General features: G+C 35.9%; 1 protein-coding gene across 1 annotated transcript in view; it reads right to left on the reverse strand.

The window, feature by feature from the left end:
• Window positions 1-18,671, reverse strand: part of LOC135076834 (suppressor of lurcher protein 1) — a 181,677-nt gene that overhangs the window by 122,202 nt on the left and 40,804 nt on the right. The window contains exons 2-3 of the mRNA XM_063971304.1: window positions 3,137-3,293; window positions 1,941-2,000 (exon numbers count right to left, since the gene is read on the reverse strand). The gene's annotated coding sequence lies outside the window, so the exon portion shown is untranslated. The remainder of the gene's footprint in view (window positions 1-1,940; window positions 2,001-3,136; window positions 3,294-18,671) is intronic.

Genomic DNA, 18,671 nt, shown 5'->3' on the forward strand with positions numbered 1-18,671 from the left:
CACTTTTTCTGTAAAAACCTGCTTTTTAAGTAACCAGAACTGGCTGAAATACATTCTATGTTTTGATAGCTATATTTGAATGTGACTTTTATACTGTTTGTTTATATCTGCCACTTCACTTCTCTGTCTGAAAATACATGGTTTATCTCTCATCACTCTCTTCTTTTTCTTTAAATCTTAATTCCATCAGCACTCTGCACTTCTACTAGTTCCTAATGTTTCTAGTTCCTAGATTTTCGAAATGAGACGCCAATTTGAGTAATAGCGATTTCTATCAAATAGTCCAATTGTATACGTAAACGATATAACATTGTTTAACATAATCAATCATACAGGCTTTTAGAGTAATTAGCACTGAAACTTATTTTAATAGTTAGATATAAATAGCAAACAGAAAGAAATCATTACTTACATAAACAGTCTACATTTTATTTACTCACAACTTCACACTCACAATTTCAGTTGCATAAACGATTAACGTGAGAATCGGGGTAGCTTGCAGTAACACCTAATAGTTCCATTAAAGTATCGAATATTACGCAAACCATTCTTATCGTACTATTAATTTTAAAACAAGGCAGTTCACTTTAATTGTAAAAAGTTTCTAAATTCAAATAAACGTTGTGAATCTTGCAATAACTGTATTATTTCGGGCAATATTTCAGTATTTTCAGTGTTGTTGAAAACTGCATGAAATTACACGTTCCCTCTAATAATGCCTGATTTACTACCGCCATTACCTGTGCGGAAAATTACCTGTTAAAATTGCGCATTAAATATTTACAGTTGCGATGCTTTAAAAAAAGAAGAGCTGTCTATGCGGTTCATTGTTGAATTTTATTACTTTTTGTATTTTTTCTTTACAGTACTTTAATTATGATAAGTATAGCAAGTTCCAAATAAACCAGACTGTTAAAAAAGATACGATTGGCTACTTTGAAAGATATGTCAAGCTCTGATTGAGCCATTTCTGCCATCTATAGCGTCTTGTAAAGTTTGCCGTACAGTTTAACCTTATTATAACCCAAATGATAAAAGGGTTTTTAACGATTAGATAGTTAACATTTAATAGGTAGGTACTTATTTAACTCCTGACCTGGCGACCAAATCCTTTAAGCTCTCGCACGTCTTGTTTTGAGTATTCTTTGTGGAAAAGTTATCGGCTAAAAATTACACGGGCTATCCGCTTTAAGATATCTGTCTATATTACACAATGTCCCAAATAAGTACGGCGGATATATTCCAACAAAGCTCTATAAAATGCATAACTCCTTTAAATGTAGGTAGTTCAAACTGCACAATTTCGCGTAAAACCAAACCCCTCAGGCCACTTCATAAACCCATCCATACAAGAGCGTACATTGTAGTAGCTATTGAAGCGATTTTTATGGCATATTTTACGGTAACGTCCGCGGGAGCGCTTGTCGAGTAATATTCAATATTTCAGATCAAGGATTCTATTACGACATGCAGGTATAACGATTTTATTGCTTTGTCCGCCGTCGGATATTGGCGGTGATTTTATGCGAATCCCGTAATGGGTTCGTCTTGAGGGTAAGCAAATACGCGGCCCGACCTATTTTCAGAGAGACGAGAAGGCAAAATGGATGATGAATTTTAAAGTTATTATTGTGCTGGCTGATCCAGCAGATGTTGTACTGACCAAATGTCAATAATTTGTATCTGAATTCTAACAAACATTTACATAAATGCTGAGTAGCATATCTTCTGTAGAATTCGTTTTGCTTAATTCTTATTACCATTCAGTTTTTTCCGTAAATGGAAAAATCTCAGATGATTTTATAATTGTTTCTCTCCAAAGAACCATATTTTATTATTACAATTTAATTAAATATGATGGCTAAAATTATTGCACCAGCAATTTATTTCTATTTATTTACACATACTAAAATAAAGTTTTAAAAGGTTAACAAACTTACCTAATGTCACCTTTTTGCAGGGAAACTTCTTCGAAAACCACTTTCACGCGTTCTTTTGGTCTGAAATAAATTAAATTATGTTTACGGTTAAGTAGGTACTTCTTAGGAATAATAAACATCAAAGGCTTTTGAGCTGCGAGTCTGTGATCATCAAAAATATCCAGTCAAATACTTAACAGATATTTCAAAGGGATCTTTTTGCCTTGGCAATTTATTTATAATATTAAGGCTGAGTTGCACCACCTATCTTTGACCGTAACTTTAACGATAACCGGTGGTTTTTGTATGAAGTTTGACAGATTTTTGACGTTTGTCAAAGTTAAAGTAAGATGGTGCAACCCAGCTTAAGTTTTGCGTTACACAAGTCCATCGCCATCAACAAATGAAGAAGAAGAAGTTTTGCGTTTAGGGTGTGTGTAAGCTAAGATTGGGATCTGTTGTTGGGGTAGAATCAAATACCTAATGTGGAAATTGTGCTTTCAGCACTGACTCATCATCACCATCATAATTTCAGTCACAGGACTTTCTGGAATTGGAAGTCGTAAAGAAGCAATCCATTCTTATCTGGGGTGGAAGTAGTAAGAGCACCGAATGTTGTTGGGGTAAAATCAATTAAAGAGGAGACTTCAGCTGATGATCATGATGATGATGATCGCTGGTAGGGCCCAAAAAATAAGGAGACATGTGAAGTGCTACCTTTTTTATTTACTGTATTTTGACGTTCTCTATCTACATCAAAGGGAGACTCCCTTACCTGGCGTGGAAGTGGTAAGAGTACCGAATGTTGTTGGGGTAGAATCAAATAAGGGGGAGAATGTGCCTTAAGATACTTTTATGGAAGCATAAATGTCCAGACGTAGCTGATCTTCATGTTGAATCAATTATTAGTAGAAGTATTTTGTTCTTACCTGGCGTGGAAGTGGTAAGAGCACTGATTGTTGTTGGGGTAGAAACAAATAAGGGGGAGACTATGTCTTAAGATACCTTTAAGGAAGCATTATGTCTAGATTGTAGCTGTTGATGATGTTGACTCATTTAGATGAAAGGGAGTCTTATACTTACCTGGCGTGGAAATGGTAAGGAGCACTTTATGTTTTGGGGGTAGGATAAAATAAAAAGGGAGATTCTTCCTTCAGGCGCCTTTAAGGAAGCATAATGTCTAACTGAATTAATTAGTTGTAGTATTTTGTTCTCACCTGGCGTGGAAGTGGTAAGAGCACCGAATATTGTTGGGGTAGATGGACGGGTATCGCGGGCTGTAGAGCCGACCGTGTGTCGGCCGGTTCCCGGACCGGCTGAATTGGAAGTCGCATTCTGTTCCTGGGACGCGCACGCCGTCAGTTTCGAACAAGCCTGTGGAAGAAACAGAAGAATGAGGAACCTGCATTGGTACAATAAGTTTCTCTTTTTTCTTCTTCTTCTTATAAAATTTCTTATCATCTTAGTGGGGTTAGTTGCTTTGGTTATTCAGGTAGAAACAGAGGGATTACTTTGAAATTAAATACATATTTATATAAAAATGGTTTGAAAGAACTATGTTTTTAGTTATGTAGATTGTAAAGTGTCGTTGGTTGATAACACTTACATAATCCATTCTGATGGATGTGCCTACTACTAACTGTCACGTAGGTGCAGAAAATAAAAGTTGAATAATATCATGACAATGGGACTCCAAAAACGCGAAAAACGCCACGTATTTGTGACAACCCTAAAGAAGGGATAATTATTATCTTGGATATTGTTAATTATTAAATTTTAATTTGTAGCCGTTTGCCATTACAGCCGTAGTATTTGAAACAACCTTCATCCCTTCATCCGGCGGGAGAATCTTTATTCATTTCGTAGCATTTCACCGCGCGGTCATAAAGACCCTTTAGTATTATTAAATTATGGCGATTCAGTTGTTTCCAGGTTAATTGCTGAATGCCAGTGTACGTAAGCCAGAATGAAAGCTCGACAATTTGCTAGGAGCCATACCAACGTCCCAAGGTTTTACAGGTTGTATTAAAAAATCAGGAGTTGCCAACTTGAAAATATGTACGTAATCACATCTGTCAGAGAAGAAAAAACAATTTAATGTGAAGATTTGCGCAAATATATAAGACAATCTTATAAGTAGGTTGGCTTTCTTTTATTTATTCTTTCATGTTACAGACGATTTTCTAGAACTTTGCTGCCCCATCGGCCGTCAGTTCTGCGTACAATGTGCCCTGCTCATTGTCACTTCAGCTTGCTAATCCGTCGGGCTATATCAGCGACTTTAGTTCGTTTACGGATCTCCTCATTTCTGATACGATCTCGTAAAGAACTGGAGGCCACGTACCGAAAAGCAGCGTAGGACGTCAACCCTCAAGGTGGACCGATGACCTCATAAAGGTAGCAGGAAGGCGCTGTATGCAGGCTGTTACTAACCGATCATTATGGAAATCATTGGGGGAGGCCTATGTTCAGCAGTGGACGTCCTATAGCTGATATAATGATTATGATAATGGTAGACGATTCTATTGAATTGTCAACAAAGAGTCTAGGAAAAATATTTCCGAAACAGCACTTACTACAAGTACTATAACTGCTATTTTGCATAACTCTACGGTGTTTTCGTTGATGTATTGTTACAGAATCTGATTATTCCGAGTGCCGTGCTAACACGTTGTTATATCAATGCATCCATGATTAATTAATCGGAAGGAAATGATCACGACTTGTGTTCATGCAAATTAGCTTCACCTCTCTACTTGACTACAACATAGATGAATTCAGTGTTCCCACTGTCTGTCACCAGTATACACATTCACACCACAAAATAATAGACATAATTTATACCAAATGCAAATGTAGCTCACTAAAAATACGAATAACAAAATACACATTGCCACTGCTTCACTCTTCCTTGTCTTGCATAAAAAGAATGTTTGCTACCTATTGTAATAAAAAAATCATAATGTAAAAAATTATTGCAGTTGGTCAAAACATATCTATCCATTATGTGAATGATTTGATATTTGATGGTTAATAGGAATGGGTAAAAAAGCAAGAGTTTGAATTAGTGTATCAGTTAACTTATCAAAAAATACTCGACGTTACTTTTCAAACTAATGAAAATTTAAAGATACTTATAAAGGGCACTAAAGTACAAAAGAAGAGGCCCGTGACGTCAAGGAGTGCTTAAAAGTGTAGCACTTTCGGACGTCACGCGGAACTTCAACGCATCCTAAGTTCGTAATTACTTATTTGATTGACAAATAAAAAATATGTTTTTTTATGTGACAGGAGGCAATTGAGAATGTTACTAGGTATGCAAAATCACTTGAAACCTATGTTACAGTTAAGCTTTTACATTTACAAATACATTAGTTTTTATTTCATTCAAAAATACCCAGTAGTTATGATTTTATAGGCATTCAAAGTTCGCTTAAATATTGAGTCCCGCCGACGGTCACGTGACCCCGCGTGACGTACATTCACAGTGTCCGCTCACTAGAAAACGGATATAAACATACTTAAATACATTTTTTTTTGTAAATACAAACTTAGGGTGGAGTTGCTCAAATTGTACCGGTTCGTAAATTGTACCACTTCAAAATCTACCAAACCGTAATGTTTAGTTTTAAATTGACAACACTAAAATCTAAGGCTACCAATATGACGCAATCAGTGCTATTTTGGATTCGATGTCACAACAGAGTGAAGTGTAGTAAATAAAAATAATTATTACGGCGACCTGATCTTATTTTATGGTTGTTTACCTAAGGATTTCTTGTGGCAACGATAAGTACACTGCAACTGTTATATATGTTTTTGGAAAGTAGGCATATTAGTGTACTTTTCAGAGAATATAGTTTTGATATTTAGCATTTTGAAGTTATGGCACCTGCTCACATAAAAATAAAACTTAGGGTTGCCTAATTTGTACCAGGTAGGGTATGCCTAATATGTACCGGTACAATTTAGGTGTATGGTGGTTCTTCAACTCGATTGTTAACTATATTGAAATGTTTTCAGATGTCTGGAAGGGATAAAAAATATTATAAATGGACGCAAGATGACTTAAAAAAAGCCTCAGATTGTTTGGAAAAGAAATCCATGGGAATTAACGAGTGTTCACGTATTTTCAACGTACCTAAACCCACCTTAAAGAGACATTTATAGAATTTAAACAAATATGAAAAAATCCTAACCATTTCCAAGGGCAGGCCAACTGTTAAGATTTTATTAAGACTGATTAAGATTCAAGTAGAATAAGAGAACCCTTTAATAGTTTTATATAAAAGTTCTATTACATTGTGTTTTGTTGTTGATTAGATTATTTTAATTAGTTACATTATTAATATTCAACCCGTTAAAATAATATTTTTATAAAGATATATTAGTAAGACTGATTTCAGTGTATAAAGGGCACTTGAACCTCATTTCGGTCATGAAGTACAATTTAGGATACCTATGGTACAATTAAGGAAACCGGTTTCCTAAATTGTACTTTTTCAGACTTTTTTAAAAACTTTAATTATTGTTTTTCATATTACATTTTTTCATTTTCTTGTAATAAAAAATGAACACCAATAGAACAACCTTTTGATTTCTAGTAATATAATGCTCTTAAGTTACATAGTTTTTGTGACAACTTGTAAAGTTCGTTAACTGGTACAATATAGGCAACTTTACCCTATTATACTAATTAACACCCAGACCCATCACAGAAATTAAAATTGAACCAAACCCGAACTTGATGCGATTGTGTCGTTTTATTGCGAATTACCTTCCAGCTTCATCATTAGACCCTGATTACTATATAGAATTAAAATACTCATCAATACAAAACGAACGAGCCCAAACTCGATGCATTTAAGTCGTTTTATTATAGAGTTCCTATGGCCACCTTCCAGCTCCATCATCAGATCAGCTCCATGTCATCATAATATTGCATGGTCATCCAAATCACATGTGTTTGCGAAATTTCAGCTTAATCGGTTGCCTGGAAGTGGGTCTTAATTCAGCTTGCAAGATTCCACCCATACAAATATGAGCCAGTCACTGTAATATGACGTCACGCGCATAAAATGGCGGGCTGGCCGCCGCCCGCACTTTTAAAATTCAATATCTTGGAAACTAATTGACGTATCGAAATAATTCTTTCACGTGTATTTTTTATTTTTAACAGAGAATACAAAAAGCTAAAAAACAAAATTAGTGAACATTCTTCATTGTGTCCCATAGTTTTTGTTATGATTGACGGACTAAAAGTTTTTTTAGACAAGAAATACAATAAATAAAGGCTATATGCCAGGTTGTCAGAAAACAAATTTTCCCGTTATTTTCATCTCGTAGATTCACTTATACTGTTTACGGTGCCAAATTAATCGAAGGCAATTTTATATGGGGTGTCTGCTGACTGTATACGCAATCCACGTACGTTTTATACAGTGGCCGTATAAAGCCTTCTTGTCCTTGCGCCTCGTGATTTGATATTTACACTTGACGATTAACAGGTTAAATCCATTACTGGAGTTAATGGCGTGCTATCAAATCGAAAATAAACATTTAACGGGCCGCCAAGGAAATAAAAAGTGGATTAACCTCATTTAATGACGTGGCATAAAAGTAAAATGTTTGGGTGTAAAACTTAAAGTCGATAATGATGATTGTTGGTGCCGAAAATGAATAATTACATTCTTTATTGTAACGTTGACTTAATTTAATGAATCAACTGAAGTTCTTAATTTTCATAGAATTTTTTAACCACATTGTTTTTATTACAGCAATATTATTAGTGAAAAGAATTAATTTTGTATTTTTAAATTGACTTATATGATGCCGTTAAGATACAAAACCTTAATGTTTTAATTTTTCTCTGTAATTTACCATTCGATTGAATTTCGCTTCACAGAAAAACCTATTTATATTCCGTCTTCCCAACTGGGTGGAAAATTTATTCACTCTACGAGTATTATTGCCTAGAAAATGGCCAATATGCTACGCTATGACATTTGATTTTTCGCATGTCACGCAATTTCTATGTATCGTACACATCCGTGCATACCCGTGCTGATATTAAAAGCCGTAACTTAGGCATCTGAACAAACTGTAGTAAATACTCGTAGATATCTTTTTTTTTCTATCTATCGAACACACTTTTTTGTACACCACACAAGACAAGAAAGAAATACATAAACAAGACGGCATATTTTGGCGAAAATCTTAAGAGCTAGAAAAGTATAAATACCTAGGGTAGGGGGTAGGTAAGACTTACTACACTGGACCGCAAAGAAAAAGTAGGTATAGCCTACTCGTACTTATTGGTTTAATGTATTTTTCTTTTCATCTTTTTCTACGGTCTCTTCTAAATTAATTAAATTTAAATAATTACAAACAGATTTTTTAATAAGTTGAACTTTACAGTGTTGATTTTGGTAACTAAATAGATTTAGATAGACACAACAATTGAGTCCTAAATAAAGTCTGAAATTCCTATTCATAGAGTGACATTCGAACTAGTGTCCTCCACTGAGTTTGTTTATAACAAGTTGCCTCCCCGGACGCAGCGGGTACCGCCAGCAAAACAACAATAGTACAATTTTAAAACTGGTCGGATCTCCCGTGGGTGCAGTAGATCGAGCTCGATGGATACCTAAAAGTTTTCTTAAACATGGTTTGGAAGAGAAAAACGGTATTTATTAATGGTAGAGCTAAGGGAATTGTCTAGTTGAAATATTTATGAAATGGAAAATATGTATTTTTATTTCTATTTTCTATCCATCTTAAACAACATCTCACTCAGTTACGATTGCGGTCAAATGTACCTAACAATGTAAAATAACTAGTATTTTTTAAAATCTAACTCGTTTAAAGGTAAGGTATTAATGAACCAGTGAAGTATTAAAGTTTGAAATAACCAAAATTTCACTCTTTATAAGTTTTTCATATAATTTATTTCAGTCATATCCCAAAAAAGTTTTGTTTTGCTAACCTTACAAAAGTTTAATTAAACAATGTCCGCGTGTTCCATTGAACTGGAAAAAGTATAGATTCGGCCTTTGGCTAGTTTTGTCAAAACGGGCTCTTTGTCCCGCGGCTGTACAAAAATAGGTACAAATGAAAAAATTGGGAGACGGCACTTGTATGTATAGGGAATGAAAGAACCTGAGTTTAGGTTATTCATTGTGGAAGTAATGAGATTGAGGACTACTATTAGGTACGCACTTATCCAATGAAGTTATGAAATTATCTAGGGGTATGGAATTTAAAAGAAGTAATTGAACTGATGATAGTAGTTACGTTCTTAGTTATGAAATAAGGCATACGTTTATGGCACTACTACGATTTTTTTTATTTGGAAAATTTTAGTGTTTTGGAACACTACAAGCACGACCTGTCCTTGCAAGCTGGGCGATTTGTGGGGATATGTTTCGAGTAAGTATCATATAACATCTGACTGAAGTACTTAACCCTTAACTGGTATCGTAAATTGGACATACGTAACTGGTATCGCGGGGGCCGCGCGGCCCCCATACTATGTTCGCTTCTAGCAAGCATGTTTTACCTATATACTTGAATAAATGCTCATAAATGATATATTATATCAGGCTTTTTCTATGTAATCATTTAGTTTTTATTGTATTGAATCTAATTACATTAATACTTCAAGACATTACATAATAGTTACAACTTTTTACGTAATACTTTTTTAACGTTACAAATATCTATGAACCCTACGTTTAGAAAGTTATAACCAAAAATATTATTATTTTAATTAATCCATAATAATGTGAACTTAATAATAAATAACGTTTTAATGTAATGTTTAATAAAAATAATAAGCATTTATAAAAATAAAAACATAAATATTATGTTGACAAACATTAGCAGGTACTGGTGGATTTTCAGACCACTTGTATTTATTTTTTCATAGTAGCTGGATTGACTAGGTCCTACAACATCTTCATTTTCACTCTCTGAAGAAAAAACTAGAAAATCAGAATCAATATCCTCATTATCGACCGAATATTGGTGATTGGGTCTTCACAATGACCTATAATTTTATTATCACTATATCCTTCTTCTGACATGCTACTAATCACTAATTTGGAATCAAAAACTTCGTTCTAGGTATCTTCTATTGTTTTATCACTAATAAGCCATCAATACTACAAAAAAACAAATAAAAATTGTCATGAAAAAAAACTAACGTAACTGGTATTGTGGGGGCCGCGCGGACCCCAACACGTGCATATCTTCCGTCCTGGTGAATGATGCATTGCTGAAACGCCTGCACCAGACGCGAGTAGCGCCGAAATGAGAATACCAAAAATTTTGGCTGCCCACGTTGCGTAGCTTCTTAGAAATCAAAGAAAACGTCATGCGTGGGGGCCGCGCGGCCCCCACGATACCAGTTAAGGGTTAAAAATTAGCGTTATTTGATATTCATAACTTCGTTTGTCATCTGTTGTTTACTTTACACCGCGTTTTCTTAATTTTGTTGCGTCTCTAATGAAAGTTTTAACTAACTTTTCTGGACTAATTTAGCTTTCACTGGTTAGGTATTTTTATTTATTGTTGAGCTCTAAATCCTGACTACACAGAAGTGACAGGATCAAGAGTTAGAAATACTTACGTAACTTACAAACGTATAACGTATACAACTGACTAACGTTAACATGCCATTTACGAGTATAATCCACAGTTCCTAGTTTCAAATTGTATCTCAGTATTATAATTATGACATGAAAGTTTCTTTGATGTCGTAATTACGGTCGAGAACAGTGCGTCATTACAAATTCAGGGTACATAAGAGGTCTTATATTCTGTTATTAGTATACTAAAGTGTTCCTACGGATGACAAGGAAAGGGCAGAAACAATGTATATTTGGTATTTAACGGAGCTTAATTAATTTCAACCGAAACGAATTAATTGTTGCTGGTACTGTGTGCTTACCATGAGTTTACGTTAGGTGTGCTCGCTAGCGACTGCGTCAAAAAATCTATAAAGATTTTAGTTCTTGAAACTACTTTCAAGAGGCTAGGGCCTAGGAGGTCATTAATTTAATGTCACTTTTTTTCGTAGTCGCTAGCGAGCACACCTAACGTAAACTCATGGTAAGCACACTGTTAGGGATTTCCGTGGAAATGAAGCGATATAAATACTCGTGGAACAAAAGCACCCTCCTGCACTCTTATACCTTAGGGTCTGACTGAGTTATGTGCTTACTGAGATAGGGTCTGACTGAGTTAGAACTTAGTGCTCTCTAATCTCCACAGTAAACTCTAAGTGCATTGTTCGCCTCCGCACCTCCGATCAGGGCTCTTGGGAGCGATTGGGGTAGAGGGAACAGCGCTATTTGATATAGAGATAATTAGGTAATTAAATGTGATGGTACAAATACTAATATGTATCAAGACATGTACCTATCCATAACTAAACATTTGCAATTTAGATTCATTCATTTCAGCTAAATGACGTCCACTGCTGGACAAAGGTGGAACGATACTCTGGTGAAGGTCGCGGGAAGTACCTGGATGCGGGCAGTACAGGACCGGTCGTTATGAAAATCCTTGGAGGAGGCCTATGTCCAGTAATTTAGGTAAGTTTGAGTCCTTTTCTTCCAGTAATATACATAGCAGAAAAATAGTAGTCATACTAACAGTTTCAAAATTGATCATAAGAAGGAATATGGAATCAAATAAAACGTTTGACTACAGTGTTAGACTTTTAAACTTTCCCTTTCGTTAAATGACGTTAAAAGTTAGCCTTGCTTTTAAGTAAGTGCTCTCCATCCGTAGAGTCTATAGCAAATAGCCAAGGCATTGTTCGACTCCGATCTGTGAGACTAGAGGCGAGTGAAAGAGGCGAGGATTGTTACTTGATCTAAAGGAGTATTTTCTACTTATCTAGTAGTAGATACAGTTAATCAATAAAAAAAGTCATAATAATCGTAACATATAGATCGTTTCATCCACGAAGACGCGCCCCATCAATTTTTGGTCGAGGGAAGCGCGGGATGCGGTTTTGATCCGAGCAACCCGAGCGTCATTATTGTAGTGTGCACTGTGCACTCATGGATGATTTAGCGTGTACACTGAAAAAAATGTTTGGTTACTGCTTACACAACAAAAGTGACCACCGAACTAAGTGTTAACTATAACCAAACTAAGTGTAGCTCACTACAGAATAATTTGTTTAATTTATACAACATTTTGTTCCTCATAACCAGTGTTCGGTTGTCACTTTTGTTGTGTAGGTAAGCAGTAACCAAACATTTTTTTCTGTGTAACGATAACACTTAAACATTAGCGGAAGAATGGTGGGGCGCGTCTTCGTGGATGAAATGATTTATATTTAGGTGACAACTTTTGCAACTTAACGACTTCGGAAATATAACGAACACAGTCATAATAATAACAAGTTACGAATCTCAATAACAAGATATCCATCTACATCTTTAGGATCTCGCGCGAGGATACTTCATCAACAAACTGGAACAAAGCTTCAAAACAATTTGGCCCTCGATATTTTCTGGAAACTTCCTCTTATTTCGACCAACTACGTCACGTATGTCTTGGTTTTGTTCGTGTGTGTGTGACAATCATTGCTCGTATACAGGGTGCGAAAAATGGGTGGTGGAAAAGTTAAAATGAATTGAAAATCATGGAAAATTGTCCATCCGTGTTAGGTGCTAGAAATTGTTGGCGGTTTATTCTTCAATTTAATATGTCGAGTTAACTAATGAAGTGGATAATATTTATTTTAATTTGCTGTAAAAGTTATTCACTTGTAAAACCGCAATATAGATATTATATTCGCAAAACCACAGTGTTAATAGTTAACCTGTGGTTAAACAAACTATTGAAGTAATCCGACCATGTAATCCAAAACCGCATAAATTCATACTAGATCGCACAACCCGTGTGTAAACCAAATGAATGAGCGTACAAAACTAAATAAATAGTACCCAAGAGACAGTGTACGCGAAATTTATCTCTTGAAATGAAATAGTTTTTCAATAACGCCCGAGTTTTGAGCCGTTGGAGTTTTTCATTACTTTTTCAATATGGCAGCCGTTGGCCTGGCTAGGATGGTCTGCGAAAAATTAAATGTTGTTGTTTGATCGTAAACTGTTTTACTATAGTTAAAATGTTGGATACGTTGGTTTTTGGTAATCCGATTTTGTTCACTTTTAATTTGAGCCTGAAATATGTGATTCTTTCAATTAAATTGAACAAAATGTATTTCGCAACTTAAAACGTAAAATAATGGTTTGGATAATACCTAATTATTGCTAGTTTGAAGCATCTTACAATCCTTGTTATAACTGAGTCATGTTACAAATCAAACTCGATTAGGTACATTATAAAAGAAAAAGAAGTCTATTGTCTAACTTCGGGTTGCACCATCTTACTTTAACTATACGAGTAACTAACATCAAAAGTCATTAAAACCCAGTTAAAAACACCGGTTAAGGTTATAGTTACGATTAAAGTTAAGATGGTGCTATTAAGGCTATAAGTACTACAATGAAAAATTAAAACACTTCTGCTTTCACAAGTCGTTTCTCTTTGGTATCCTAATGAAAAAATAACTCAACACAATAATGATATAAGAAAAACTTTCTACCATTTGTGTAGCTTTGTTTTACTGCACTTGAGTATTAAATGTGAAACTATTCGTAACGACGCCCCCAAATTAACGCTTCTGAGAAAACTTTTATTTTTATTCTGCCCATAAAGCTCTTTACGGCGAGAGGTGTTTTGCTCGAGCTATAAAGTGTGTAATAGATGATTCGAGTTTACTACAAATTTAATGTGTCAGATTTGATGGGAATACCCACTCCCTGAGGTGTAATGGAAGTCTAGAAGAAATGAGGAGTCTACTCAGAAAACTATTTATTGGTCTCTTTCACTCATACTAGAACCGCTAGATGATAGCGATACTTATATCAACGTCTACGTTTCATTTATAGGATGATATGTATGATCTAGGATAACTAGATAATATTTTTGTGGACTAAACTAAATATTTTTATGGATGTCATCAAAAGTCACACTACTTTTATGGTACAATTTGAGTAAAGAATGATATTTGAAGGTAGATAAACTCGGAGATTCAATAACTTTCATGATTTAGAAACATTACAGGTTCGCCTTAGATGTGGTAAAACATTACGACTAATCGTACGTTAAAGGACAATGCACACTTATCAACCCAGAAACGGATTGTTACCGTATCTACTCGAGGCGGTCAGTATTCTCCGTTCTGCTACACATACTTATCCGCACCCTAACGCAAACGCCTCGCCTCGGTAGACCGTGCAACGCAAAGCGATACGGTGTTGATTCGTTTCCAGGTGGTTAATAAGAGTGCTATGATCTTAAAACGGATAGATAAACGTTTCATTAAACCGTTCTGGGTTAATTAATATTAACCAATAAAATTGCCGACGTTTGAGATTATTTTAGTTTCGGGATATGGCCAATGACAGGTCGCGTAGACGGTCATGGGTCGCGCGATCTGTCGTTGGCCCATGATCACGCCGGCGATGGCGATCCGCACGCGTTGGCATAGCTGGGCACCGTTAATCAAATAGTTAACTTCGTTAATCGTTAAACCGTTAATAAAAAAATTAACTTCGGTAAACGTTAAAACGTTACATTTCGCAAGATTTAACGCAAGTTAACGTTAATCGTTAATCCGTTAACACATGATAATAAAACGAAAAAAATAATTGTATCGCATGGAATTTATTCCTCTTTTATATTTGCGCTACAAGCTTTCGAAATTATTTGAACCTTGCATAAGTAGACACAATTTTTTTTTCGTTTTAGTACAACTGCATTTCAGACTAAAAGCTTCTTTTTTAAAAAAGTTTTTTAATTATTATAAACGAACTAAAGTCACTGACATAGCCCGACGGATTAGCAAGCTGAAGTGGCAATGGGCATGGCACATAGTACGCAGAACTGACGGTTGATGGGGCAGCAAGGTTCTGGAATGGAGGCCGCGTACCGGAAGGCGCAGCGTGAGACGTCCACCTACAAGGTGGACCGACGACATCGTGAAGGTAGCACGGAAGCGCTGGACGCAGGCCGCTACCAATCGATCAACGTGGAAAGCATTAGGGGAGGCCTATGTTCGGCAGTGGACGTCCTATGGCTGAAATGATGATGATGATGATGAATTTTATTTTACACTTTTTTGTAGTATCTTAATCTCAGAGCCTTGGTTCAATTACAATACAATTTAGCACCAAAGTGCTCGAAAAGACAAATCCAGCAAACCCAAACTCGATAAGTTTCCACCGTTTCGTTTAGGAATTCCTATAGCCACCTCCTGACTCCATCATCAGGACCTTGGACATCATCTAGTACTAAAGTGCTCGATAAGACAAATCCAACGAACCCAAATTCGATGCTATGCCGCCGTTTTATTTAGGAGTTCCTATGGCCACCTCATGACTCCATCATCAGACCAGCTCAATGGTACCATAACATTGCATTGTCATCGTACTTACATAAGTATACCAAACAGCTCAATCGGTTCAGGAAAACTGGTCTTAAATTCAGTTGCAAGAGTTGTCCCACACATACTAACAAGTGTCGTTAGTGATCTGGTTACAAAAACTGTTGTTTTGTTCTGTAAGTTATGAAAGCCCGAACGTACTTGTCAGAACGCGTTTTTGAGCGTGCCTGCTGTATCTTTTTGGTAAATAGTAGGTACCGGATTAACGATTAACGGACTTAGGATAATTTAACGGAAGTTAACGAGTCCGTTAACATTTTTTAAAGTTAACTTAAAAGTTAATCCGTTAACAGAAATGTTAACTTCGTTAATTAACGATTAACGGATTAACGAGTTAATGCCCAGCTATGCGCGTTGGTGTGGTTGAAGTTTTAGTTTTAGTCTAGCTACTGAACGGGTGCACTGCTCAAAGTGGAATACGTCGCTTTTATGTTAACGAAGTGTACATAATGCAACTGCAGTTAGTTACTTGTACCATTTAGAGGGGTGATAATGTACCGCAAACACCTGTATAATAGCCGTGGGTAACTCAGCAAAACTTCTTATTAAATTCCCAACACATTTGAAGTGAAGAGTGAAGAGATGTCTGATTTTGAATCCTCATATTTTCACCGATGTTATATATTTTATATCAATAAAATATTTTGCAATAAGTATGGTTTCTTTATATATTTGCCAGAGCACTCCTTTTAGATACTGACTTTAAACTAAAAGGCTCAAAACAAAGTTACTTCAACTCCGTGTAATATACATTGACTAAACCACACGTAACAAGCAAAACCAAACAATGTATTTCTTTAAATCTACTTTTTATCACTAGTTGAATTACCTAGCTTCAAGTTTTATTGGAGTATCCATAAGTATTGTTCTGTTTTCCTTTCAGTCTACAAAGTAGCCAGTTATCTGTTTTAGAACGAACGAAGTATGTTCTTCAAATGTATAAAACCACATTAGAAAGAAAGGTAATGAAACTTTTCCAGCCTTTTGTAACTTCTAGGTATCCGTATTTCAGTCTTTCAACTTTGAAAATGACCCCTTCTTATGTAGATAGGTACTACCTACCTATATGCGAGCCACTACGAGTAGGCGGAGTAGGGCGTGCGTAATGGAACGTAAACACATAGATCCTGTGTGTCGAGATTTGCCCGTGGTACCCACTTGGTAACGTACATTTATGGATTGAAATGTTCACATAGTGATAACTAATATGTATATTCAACGGGTCTTTTAAGTAGGCATGTCTCCAAATTGGTTTACAGTCAAGATTTATATTGGACTAGCGGCCGCCCGCGACTTCGTACGCGTGGATCCCGTTTTACCCCCTTCATCTACTCGTATCTTACGCGGTTTCGATTTTTTCATACAAATGTTTTTTTCCGCTAACTCCCGTTCCCGTGGGAATGTTGCAATATCCTGTTATAACTAAGCTTTAAGTTTACTAAGATACCTGCATGCCAAATTTCCAGCGTCTAACTTAAGCGGTTTAGATTTTTCATACAAAAGGATTTTCCCGCTAATTCCCGTTCCCGTGGGAATTTCGGGAATTCCTTGTTGTAACTAAGCTTTAAGTTTATTAAGGTACCTACATGCCAAATTCCAAGCGTCTAACTTAAGCGGTTTAGTTTTTTCGTGGGAATTCTTAAGTATACTATAACCTGCCCAGGAGTATGAAAAATAATTGTACCAAGTTTCGTTAAAATCCGTCGAGTAGTTTTTGTTTCTATAAGGAACATACAGACGGACAGACAGACAGACAGACAAAAATTTTACTGATTGCATTTTTGGCATCAGTATCGATCACTAATCACCCCCTGTGTGCTTACCATGGGTTTACGTTAGGTGTGCTCGCTAGCGAGTATGTCAAAAATTTCTATGAAGATTTTATTTCTTGAAAGTAGCCGCTAGGGGCGCTGCACAATATGTCATACATTAAAATGACATTTTTTTACGCAGTCGCTAGCGAGCACACCTAACGTAAACTCATGGTAAGCACACTGATAGTTTATTTTGAAAATATATTTCATGTACAGAATTGGCCTCTCTACAGATTTATTATAAGTATAGATTAAGAAAAACTATCAATAAAAATTTTAAGTTACACAAAAGATTAGAGCTACAGAGTAACTCCCTAAGACGTATCATTTGTGCATCGTGCTGATGCGTGTTAACCTTAGTTTAAAAAGAACTTAAACTTTTAGTCATCTGTGCCAAAAAGCTATGCTATAAGATCTACTCTGCTATCAGCGTAGAGATTTGTTTACACTTCACGCCCCTGCAGTTAGCAATTGCAATATCAAGATTGCTCACTAAAATAACGAATTGCAAACAACCTATCCACCGCACCACCTGAGTTCGAACCGCAAGAAGCAAAATACAGACGATCACCTCAAGTTCAACACCGTGGCACCTATCTTGTTGAAAATAGGAGTTATTTTGCAAGAAAATGTTAGTGTTGTGCTCTCGCCTGTACGAAACAGTGAATTTTTTTCGCCTCGCTGTACAATATCGATCAACAGCAACACCAGTTCGTGACTATCCGAAGGCAGCCAGTAATGAAAAGCAAACACACCTGTGCCCCGCAACACAGTTTGCTGGATGCGCTCCAGAGCTCGCCTCAGTATGGCTACAGTATAAATAAGTAGAGCAGACCCAAATTACTAGTGCACGTAAACCCTCAGCCAAAGAATTTAAAATTGACAATAGATACTAAATATGAACTTTTAGGGAACAGGCGTCTGTTACAACGTCACGTTTTTTACTGTTAAAAGTCGCAAAAAGTCATCAACTTTTCATAATTTTTGGAACTGACTTTTCGCTTTTGCAAGATTCAATTATGGATATGGATGGAGAAAAGCACTTACTTATATTCGTTGAAAGTCTTCACACTTATTTAAAATACATTAGATGCCACAGTGTAGAGTTTCTGCGGTGTGACGAAGTATACCTTTAACTACGAGTTTTCTGAGTATTTCTGTATTGTGACATATAAAAGAAGACGATTTTATAAAGCAATTTTGGATAATGCAATAGAGGAGATAGAGCCATAAAGTATCGCTATCTTGTTTAGGATATGCGGGCTAAGGCCAAGGCGTCTTCTTTAGATGCTTTTATAATAATAAACTTCCCGGGCCCGTTTTCTTGGAAATATTTTTTGAAAATGCCACTTTATTTTTAAAGCCTATAAGATGACATCACCTTGATATAGGCTGATTTTTTTTTTGTTC

The sequence above is a fragment of the Ostrinia nubilalis genome, chromosome 12, assembly GCF_963855985.1.
Source record: "Ostrinia nubilalis chromosome 12, ilOstNubi1.1, whole genome shotgun sequence".
NCBI lineage: Eukaryota > Metazoa > Arthropoda > Insecta > Lepidoptera > Crambidae > Ostrinia > Ostrinia nubilalis.